The sequence below is a fragment of the Orycteropus afer genome, unplaced genomic scaffold (assembly GCF_000298275.1).
Source record: "Orycteropus afer afer isolate SDZICR_OR568_19922 unplaced genomic scaffold, OryAfe1.0 scaffold00015, whole genome shotgun sequence".
NCBI classification, from domain to species: domain Eukaryota; kingdom Metazoa; phylum Chordata; class Mammalia; order Tubulidentata; family Orycteropodidae; genus Orycteropus; species Orycteropus afer.
The window spans coordinates 11,261,958-11,272,840 of record NW_006921602.1 but is presented as its reverse complement, the minus strand read 5'-3'; positions in this window follow the sequence as shown (position 1 = coordinate 11,272,840).

Sequence of the window (10,883 nt, the reverse complement as noted above, 5' to 3'; positions counted from 1 at the left end):
GGTTTAATATAAAAATTGACACCTAGATGAAATATGTGGCTCCACTGGTATCATAATTTAACCATTGCTCTGTTCCCAGACATTTATACCTTTTTATTTTATTTTTTCACTATTTTAAACAAAGGTGTGGTGAACATCCTTATACATAGTTCTGTGCTTCTGTGTGTGGTCACTTCTGTACAACACCATGCTTAGACTTCATTTTATTTTTCATGAAGTTTTCTCTACTGAGAAGAGAATGTATTGCTATCAAGGACTTGGCAGAATTATTGTTCACACTGAGTTACTGAATTGTCTTCTGAATGTAAGCGATGCTTGTGAAAATGAGGGTAAGTGCAGCAAGGGCCTGTCTACCCTCTTGTTGTCAGCCAATGATGGATGGCCTACCAAAAGAATGGAACAGCCTGACCTGGAAATATAGAGTGGCTCCCACCACCTTGAAGCCTGGGCTGGCTGTCAGCCTAACAGGCATTGATCTTCACTGTAGGAGTCAGGAGGTTGAGAAGCAAGCAGATGCTTGCCCTTAGGCCCTGGAGCTCAGAACAGGACTCTGCCTGGCACCTAAACCTAAGCAAGCAAACAAAGAAAATCTTAAAAACCAAACCTGTTGCCATCAAGTTGATTCTGACTCATGGCAGCTCCATGTGTTACTGAGTATAACTTAAGCTCCATAGTGCTTTCTTGGCTGTAATCTTTACAGAAGCAAATTGCCAGCCTTTCTTCCTTAGCATTGTGAAGCATGGTTAGTAGTCATGAACAAACTGTTTGTACCACCCAGGAACCTCTATCTTAACCCTGTTTTTGTGTGCCGTTGAGTGATTCTGATCCATGATGACCTTTGTGATAGAGTAGAGCTGCCTCATAGAGTTTCCCAGGTTGTAATCTTTATGGGGAGCTCTGTGGCACAGTGCTTAAGGCACTTGACTGCTAACCAGAAGGCTGTCATTCAAACCCACCAGCCACTCCTCAGAAGGAAGGTTGGGCAATCTACTTCCATAGTGATACCATCTTGGAAACCCAAGGAGGGGTCGCTATGAGATGGACCCGACTTGATGGCAGTGAGTTTGGTTCGATTTTATAATCTTTATGGGAGCAGATTGTGAGGTGTTTTGTCCCATAGGTTTGAGGCTGGTGGGTTCAAACCACCAACCTTTCACTTAGCACTGATCACTGAACCATTGAACCACCTAAGCTCCTTACCTTAACTGTAGGCTGAGGTTAAAGTACTCGGAGCTGAGGAGTCAAGTACATGGCTAAGGAGCCATGTACAGCTCAGTGAGTGTTTTGGCTACCTCTCCCCCGATTCCTTAGGAAAAGGGTTCTCCTTCATACTGTTTTTTTTGTTTTTGTTTTTGTTTTTTGCCTTATTTAACAGACAAGCTAACTGGTCGGTCTCAGGTGAAAATCTACTGAGTTTAAAGAGCCTGGGCTTTGTCATTACACAATTGGCCTCTCTTGATAATAATTTCTAAAATATTGTTCCTTTTTACTCCTCTTAGAAGCTTAATTGGTTTGATAAGAAATTGAGGTCCAAGTGACTAGCACAAGGTCAAACGGTCAGTAACAAAGATGGACAGGGCTAGAACTCAATTCTTCTGATGCCATGTTATTTACTTATTTAACAGATAAATATTGAGCCCATATAAGGTATGTATTAGACATTTACAGCCTAAATTTCTGTAACAAAGAGACCCCAAAGCACAGTCTCTCAAATAAGAAATTTTACTTTTCTCTCACTTAACATTCTAGAAGTGGACAGGTGGGCTAGGGTAAATAGGCATCTTTGCTCTCTGAGGAGCATTCATTCAGGAACAGGTTCCTTCTGTGTTGCCTGCATTAGCAAACTTGTGCTGTGACCTTTAGGAGTGCTGAAAGGGGCAGGAGGCCGCATCTTCTGACCTCCTCTAACCCCACAAGAGGAAGACAGAATCACCATCAGTAGACCAAGGCCTATTCCTTCAAGGCCAGACATGCTGCCTTCCTCCAACCCTTTCACCAACCCTGACACCAACCGTTCTTCCCGCAGCACTTACCACCTTTCTGCTGGGTTCGATAATTCACTGCAGTGGCCGCATAGAACTCACAGATTATGGGATTTATTAGGGAAGCACCAGGCTACAATTCAAGTTCAGGAAAAACACTCAGTCTCTTTCAGCCTGCCGTCTCTCAGCCCACAGTCTCTCTCAGCCACTCTCCCAGCATGCATGTCTCTCAGTGTCTCTTTCCCCCAGCATGTGTCTTTCAATGTCTTTTTCATGGCAGAGCGTGTCTCTCAGTGTCTCTTTCTCAGCAGCGCATGTTTCTCAGGAGCGCATTTTTCTCAGCAGCATGTCCTTCACAGCCAGCAGTCAGAGAGACACTTCTGCCTCTAGGAGGACTCTTTTTGAGCCTGGCAGTGTGGCTAGACTAGCCAATCATAACATCAGAATTCCAAGGACCTGAGACACAGTGAACTCCCCAGAACATTGCTTTGTGCCACTCCCAACAAAAATACCCCAGGTGGATAACTTTTACAATCAGGAGCTCCTCAGTTGCTCACAGCAAATCCCACCACTGAATTGACAAAGACTTATGGCTAGAAAAGCCATACCAGGTAATTTACTACACCGCAGGAAGTAAATAGCCAGGGCTTTCTTCTGAGGCATGGAACACAGCCACACCCCTTTGTTTCTGTATTGACTATGGCAGCTTTCATGCTATAATACCAGAATTAAGCAGTTGTGAAAGTGGTTGTATGGTCTGAAAAGCCTAAAATATTTACTGTCTGACCCTTTACAAGGGTGCCTTGGTAGCATAAGTGGTTAATGCACTTGGTTACTAACCGAAAGTCTGATGGTTCAAGTCCACCCAGAGGTACCTCAGAAGATATACTTCCAAAAGTTACATATCTGTTGAAAACTCTATGAAGCACATTCTACTCGACACACATGGGTTCACCACAAGTCAGAATCAACTTTACAGCAACTGGTTACTGGTTAGGTTTCTGTCTATATGTTATATTTCAATAAAAAGTTTGCATAAATTGCCAAAAGGAAAACAAAGTAATTCAGAAGTCACATACCACTTCTTCTCACATCTCTTTGGCCAAAAAACTTGCATTCCAAACTGCAAGGTACCTGGTATGTGGAAAATGTATTCACTAGCTGGATGGCAATATGCCCAGTTAAACTTCAGAGGATTTTTTTTTATGAGAAAGAAGGGAAGAATATATTCTGGGAGATAATTATTAAGCCTTGCTACTGTCTACACAGCAGTAACTGGTCCGTGAAAGTTACCAAATCCTGTGCAGCATTCCTGTAAAGACTCCCTGCTATGGCATTAGAATAAGTCCTCTGACCGGCTGCCACTTTGCTATGGGAATAACTCTCTTGTCCATGATTCTCCTTGTCAGGATTTCATCTCTGGTAGGGTTTTTTTTTTTTTTGTTTTTTGGTCCATTATTCTCCACGGCCACATCTTTTTGTCTTTCTCCTCTTCTTCCTTTTTTTCTGCTTACAATTGGATGTAATGGCAGGAGCTGTATCAGTCATCCTGGGACTATGAGGGAAAGCCCAAAGGAACTTCAGAAATCTCACCTCTGATTTCCTTGAGCTTTTGACCTGGCTCCTTCTGGAATTCTTATATGAGGAAAATAAATCCTTGTGGATTTAAACCATTGAAATTGGGTCTTCATTCCTCAGAGCCAAATACAATTCTTAACTGATACGGAAGTCTTTCTTGAGAAGAAAAGGTGACAGTTAAGCTGAAACTTGAATTATGATGAGGCAGGAACTAGAATAGTAGGAAAAGTCAAAAGCCTTTCCACTTCACTCCACTAATTGCCCACCATCTTCTAGGTGTGCAGGCAAGAGACTAGAGAAGTCAGGAAAAGAGATTCCACACAAAACCAAACCTACTGCTGTCTAGTCAATTTTGACTCATAGAAACCCTATAGAACAAAGTAGAATTGCCCATATAGGGTTTCCAAGTCTGCAAATCTTTATGGAAGCAGACTAACAATCTTTATCCTGCTGAGTGGCTGGTGGGTTCAAACCACTGACCTTTCGTTTAGCATACAAACACTTTAACCACCGGGCCCTGAGGGCTCCTTAAGGAGATTCCAGGGTAGGATTAATTAGCCTAGAAGTGATATTTGGAGCTATGAGGATGGGAAGGCTTTCTGATATGTTCTCATCTCTGTGAGTATATTTCCTTTATGGCACTTGTCACATAGCAATTATATGATCCTTGGTTTCACCATCTGTATGTCCATTTCCCCACTAGATTGTAGTCTCCATGAGGTCAGGAAGCTCTGGTGGTGTAGTGCCTAAGGTATTTGACTGCTAACCAGAAGGCTGATGGTTCAAACACACCAGCCACTCCTGGGAAGGAATATTGGGCAATCTACTTCTGTAGTGATACTGCCTCAGAAACCCAAGGAGCAATCACTCTAAGTAGGATCCGACTTGACGGCAATGAGTTTGGTGGGTTTTTTTTTTTGGGGGGGGGGTTTGTTTATGAGGTCAGGGACAATGCCTATGATTATTTATTATGTGCACAGTGCCTGGCCCAGAGTAGGTGTGGAATAAATCTGGTGGTGCAGTAGTTAAGGCATTTGGCTGCTAACCAAAAGATTGGTGGTTCAAACCCACCAGCCACTCCACAGAAGACAGATGAGGCAGTCTGCTTCTGTAAAGATTTACAGCCTGGGAAACACAGTGGGGGGGGGGGGGGGTGTCACTATGAGTTGGAGTCAACTCAATGGCAGTGAGGTTGTTTTGTTTGTTTGTTTTGATGAGCTATAGCAGAGAGACCTATGATTAGAGGAGGAAGAAAAAAAGAGACGGCAGAGTGGGAAAATGCAGAGGTGGAGGCAGGTTTCTCTTAAATGGAACATGATCCTGTTAGAGCCTCTGATACTCCTCAAGGCAGACAGGGAGGATTGTGGCCAGTGAATCATGTCAGGGACCCACACTGGAGTGGATCTCCAGCTCACAGCCTCTTCTTCCCAGCCACCTCCTTCTCATGGGCATGAGAATTGAGCTGGGCTGTCCTTAGTTCCTCACTCTTGGCCATAGCTATTGATCCAAGGGTGGGGCATGACACAGGACAGAGTACTTGGAGCCTTTTCTCAGGAATTTTCAAACTGGAGCTGAGAAAAGGGACTCCTTCCCCTATGTCTGTAAGAGTGTGAGCCGAATTTTCTGCAGCCCTGTGGAGATGAGCTTGCGGAAATGAGCCCAATGCCTGGAGAGAGAAAGAGCAATGTAGTAATATAGAAAGAGACCAGCATCTTCAAGCCCCTGGCTCAGTCATCCCTAAGGTCAGCTCCACCCTTTCCCTTCCCAGTTATATGAGCCAATAAATTCCTTTCGTGTTTAGTTTAAAAGAGTTAGTTAGTTAGTTAGTTTAAAAGAGTTGAATTAGTTTCTCTTCTTTCTTCTTCAAATGTCCCTTGAATCTGATCACTTTTCATCATCTCCACTGCCACCACTCTGGTCCAAACCAATCATCCATTTCCTTCCTGGACGAATGCAATAGCCCCTCAACAGGTCTTAGGCTCCAATTTGGCTCCCCTACAATCCATTCTCTACCCAATAGTCTGAGTGATCTTAGAAAATATCGATTAGATCACATCCCTTCCCTGCCTAAAACTCTCAATTGGCTTCTCATCACATTTAGGGCAAATCCAAATTCCTTATCCTGCCCTATAAGGCCTTGCGTGATCCGGCTTCTGCCTACCCTCCCTCCAACTTTATTCCTTCCACTTACCCTCACCACTTTGTTTCAGCCACATTGACCTTCTCTTTGTTTCTGGAACACTTTAAACTCATTATTTCCTCAAGGCCTTTGCACCTGCTGTTTCCTGTGCCTCTCAGAGGATTTTTGTATGTTAACTCTTCCCATTCGGTTGTTAGCTCTGATGTCAGCTCCTCAGAGAGGGCTTTCTTGACTATCTTGAAATATTAGCTCTCCCACCCTGTTTCTTTCTATATCACTACATTGTTCAAATTTTTCCCAGAAATCATCACTAGCTGAAATTATCTTATTTTTGTTTTTGCTTACTTTTATGTTGCCTGTTTCCCCTAGTGTGTGAGATCCAGGAGAGTAGAGTCTTGTTTACCGTGTATTCACACCAAAGATGCTCAGTGAATATTTATGAAACGAATAAATGACTTACAAAATGATTAGGAGCTGGAGTTCCACACAGGCCCCTTATGTGTCCTGTTGGGTCCCATTTTCTCTGCACCATGCTGTCATTTACACTGATGTTCACACTGATGTCCACACTTTTGTCCATAGTAATCTACACTGTTATCTATACTGCGGTCCACAGTATTGACACTGTCATCTACTCTGTCATCCACACTGTCATCCACACCCCTGTCCACTGCTAATTCATAGAGGAACTAGGACCTGTCATTTTACTTCACTCATCATTTTTTTTCTCTCATTTTGTGAAATGGGAACCCCACTCCTGGTTGAGCTAACTCCAAGGGTTGATAAGGATGCAAGAACTGGTGGGTAGAAAAGCCCAGAGCCCACAGACTATCAGAACTGATTTAGTCTCGCCTGGTGGGGAATCTCTCACTCCTGCTTTCACCCCATCCCTTTCCTCCTGGGCTGCTTCCCCTGCTCTGAGTCACTGGTGCTTGGCTGAACAACACATCTCCAAAGGTCTCATTTTATAGCTCCTTGCAAGGAATTCACATGATGGCATGACCTTCAGTGTGAGAAAGCACTAGCTGTAAAAGGCCAGGCTTTGCTCCCTGTTCCATGGTTAAATATTGATCATAATGAGAGATACAGGAGTGGAGAGAGCACAACACGAATTCCCTGTGATGCCAGAACCCACAGCCTGTGGGTCTGCCCCTGCCCATTCCCCCAGACTCATAAGGGATCTGAATGTTTTCTCTTTACTTGAGGCCAACATATAAGAAGGAAAGAATTGGGTTTGTGGTTCTTTTGGATTGTGAAAGCCAGGTGGAGTTTGATTGTCACCCAGAGGGCACTCATTCAAGAGGTCAGTCACCCCAGAGTGGCAAGGAAAGCTCAAGTCCTGGGCAGAGCTCAGAGCGGAGCTAGCAGATGGGCCCAGCTGCCATTAGGCTCTGCAGGCACTGCCCCTCCAGGCGACAGGTCTGCCTGCCTGAATCACTCAGGAGCAAAGTACTCCCGTGAGGAGGAAGAAGAGGAAGAAGGAGGAATCAGTGCTACTCCCAAGAGAAGATCCAAGTGAGCCCCAGGAGGAACTCCGACAGCAGGGTGAGTCTTCACAACTTCCCTGGGGATAACAGGACCAGGGTCCTTGGCAGGAATTGCAGTCCAACAGTAGATAGTTAAAACAAAATACAAATGTGTTCCCATTGAGTAAGTAGGTAGTAAGGAACTCTGGTGGCACAGTGGTTAAGGCATTTGGCTGCCAAGCCAAAGGTAGGTGGTTCAAACTCATTAGCCACTCCATGGGAGAAAGGTGAGGTAGTCTGCCTGTGTAAAGATTACAGCCTTGGAAACCCAATGGGGCAGTTCTACTTTGTCCTGTAGGGTCGCTATGAATCAAAATTGACTGGTTCAGAATGTCAGTTATGCATCTGAATCCTTGAAAGTCTTAAAAGGTCTTTATCCCTGACTTCCACCTCCACTTTGACACAGGAGTCATACATCTTCATGTATGAGAAGCTTAGCTAGGTATTATCTTCATAGCCATAAATTTTCCTCAGAATCTGTATAGATGTTCCTTCAGTTTTCTCGGAGCACTGTGTGTTGGAGTAAACTTTGTTTTCTGTCAGATCCTTTTGACAGAAACTTATTCAGACAGATCCTTATTTTTGTCTGGCCATTTTCCATGGTCGTTTTTGAGTGCTCCTGGTCTAGCGTCCAAAGGATATTTCTGGCTGAGGTCATTGGCCTCCAGATGGCACTGTGAGCGGGGAGGAGGCTTGCTAGCACTTTGGGAGCTCCCCCTCCTTTTCTCTGTCTCTCTCCTTGCTTTCACAATTAGTCTGTTCAAAACCTTTCTCTTAGTTCTTTATTCGTTATTTCTCCATACCTGCTCCCATATTCCTTCTTCCTCAGACACAGCTGTTCCAACATGTTCAATACATCCTTTTCTTGTCTGTGTTCTTTTACAATATGGTATCTTTGACATGCATATATTTTGAATTTCCGTAAATGGTGTGGTATGTTCCCTAATAGGGATACTGTCTTTGGGATATGTTCTCAGGAGCAGAACTGCTGCATCATGAAGCGTGTGTATATTTAATTTGACTGATTTGCTCTCAAGAACCCCTGGTTGGTGCAACCATTTAAGGAACTCACCTGCCAATCAAAAGGTTGGAGGTTGGAGCTGGAGTCCACCAGAGACACCTCGGAACAAAGCCCTGCCAGCTACTTCTGAAAAATCAGCCATTGCCAATTCCATTGAGTACAGTTGCACTGACACACATGTGGTCATTCTGAATCAGAATCAACTCATCTGGAACTGGTTTAATTTGCTCTCCAAATAACTGACCAGTCTACACTCCCTCTGTTAGTGCATAAGACTCTGAACCCAGAGCCCCACCAACAAGAAGCATTATCCAGCTTTCTAACCCTGCCCATCTCATAGATGTAAAGCAGTATTTAGTTTTTGCTTTGATTTTCATTTTTCTGATTACCGATTTCTTCCTATTTCTTCATATACTTGCTAGCCTTTTGGGTTTCCTAGTTTGTGAATTGTTTGTTTATATCCTTTGCCCAGTTATCCGTGGGAATTCCTGTCTTTTGTTGATTCACAAGAATTCTTTATGTATTCTAGATATTAGTCCCTTCTTGATTTTAAGCGTTGGAAGTATCTTATCCAATTGGAAATGTATTTGTTACTCTATTCATGGTATTCTCCATTGCACAATAGCCTTATTTTTAATAGAATCTAAAAAAAAATTTTCTTGTTATCATTGAATGATTTGGACTTCCATGGTTTTGTTTAAGGAATCTTACCCCACTTCTATTCACTTTATATTTTTCATTTTACATTTGGGTCTTTTATCCATGTGGAGTCTGTTTTAGCATGTTCTGTTAGGTATGTGCCTAGTCTTACTTTTCTCCATACAGTGAGCCAGTTTCCCAACAACATCTACTAAACAATTTCTCCTTTCCCTACTGCCTAGTAGAGCTACCTTTATTGTATTTCAGGTTCCCATATGCCCATTGGACCCTCTGAAGTCTCTTTTCTGATCCTTTGCTCCAGTGATCTGATCTTGTGCCACCACTACATTTTTTTTCATTACTGTTTCTCAACATCTGGTAGGGTCAGTCTCTCCTCTTAGTCTTTACCCCCCACCCCAAGGTTGACTCTAGTGACTTGTAGGCAATTATTTTTCTATGTAAATGTAGAAAAAGTTTATCAAGGTCCTAAATAAAATCCAATTAGCATTTGCAAAAGAATTTGATTGGGATTGCATTGAATTTACAGATTAATTTGGGGATAATTAACATCTTTATTATATAAACTTATCTGAAACATACATGTTTCTCTGTTTATTCAAATCACTTTTGTTTTAAATTTTTCTCCATAAAGGCCTTTTGCATCTTGATTAAGTTAATCTAGATGCTTTATAGAAGCTCTGGTAGCATAATGCCTAAGGCACTTGACTGCTAACCAGAAGGCTGACGGTTCAAACCCACCAGCCACTCCTCAGAAGGAAGGTTGGGCAATCTACTTCTGTAGTGATACCGCCTCGGAAACCCAAGGAGGGGTCGCTATGAGTTGGGTCCGTCTCGACGGCACAAACAACAACAACAACAGATGCTTTATGGCTTCTAAGATCTTATTTTTATTTAATTTTCCAGTTGACTATATTATAGGAAATGCTGTTGATCTTGTGTATAACAACCTTGATAAATGTTTTTTTTGTTCTAATTGTTGTTTTTATAGGTAGATGATCTTGTCACCTGCCAATCATGTGTTTCATCTCTTTCCTATCAATTCTAATACTTCCTTTTCTTTTCTTATAGCATGTGCTAGACTTCCAGGACATATTATTAAATCATGTGGTCAAATACAGCCAGCAAATTGTGGTCTCATCACCTCTCTGAAATGAAATGCATCTAAAGTTTCTCCATTAAACATAAAATTTGTCATATATGTGTGTGTGTGTATGATACATAGATACAGATGTAGATATCTATATCTACATATCTATATCTATCTATCTATATGGAGCTCTGGTGGCGTAGTGCCTAAGGCACTTGACTGCTAACCAAAAGGCTAGCGGTTCAAACCCACCAGCCATTCCTCGGAAGGAAGACTGGGCAATCTACTTCTGTAGTGATACCGCCTCGGAAAACCCAAAGGGGGGTCACTATGAGTGGAATCCGACTCGACGGCAGTGCATTTAATTATATTTATATTGGAAAATGCTATGCTAGGTCACACTTATCAAATCATCTGTGGTGAAGGACCAGTTATTATTTTTATTACTTCTCGTCTGTCTCAGACCAATAGTCTTATAAAATTTAAAAAAAACACCCGAACAAATACAAGATACATGTCCCACTTTTTTTTTAACATTAGCTTCGATAGACATAAAATCACGCTATCAATTTGTGATTATTGTTATTTTGTTGTTGTGGTGCCGTTTAGTCAATTTCCACTCATAGTGATCCTATAGGACAGAGTAGAGCTGCCCTAAAGGTTTCCAAAGCTGTATTATTATTATTTTTTTTAATTGTGATTTGGGTGAAAGTATACAGAGCAAATTCACTTTCCATACAGCAGCACACATACACTTTGTCTCATGACACTGACTACAATTTCCCACATGCAACAGCTTCCCTCCCACTTCCTCCCCATAGTTATCTCTTCCCTGTGTCCTTCCCTCCATGCACTCCTGTCCCCTGAGCTGTCTCCCTGTGCATACACA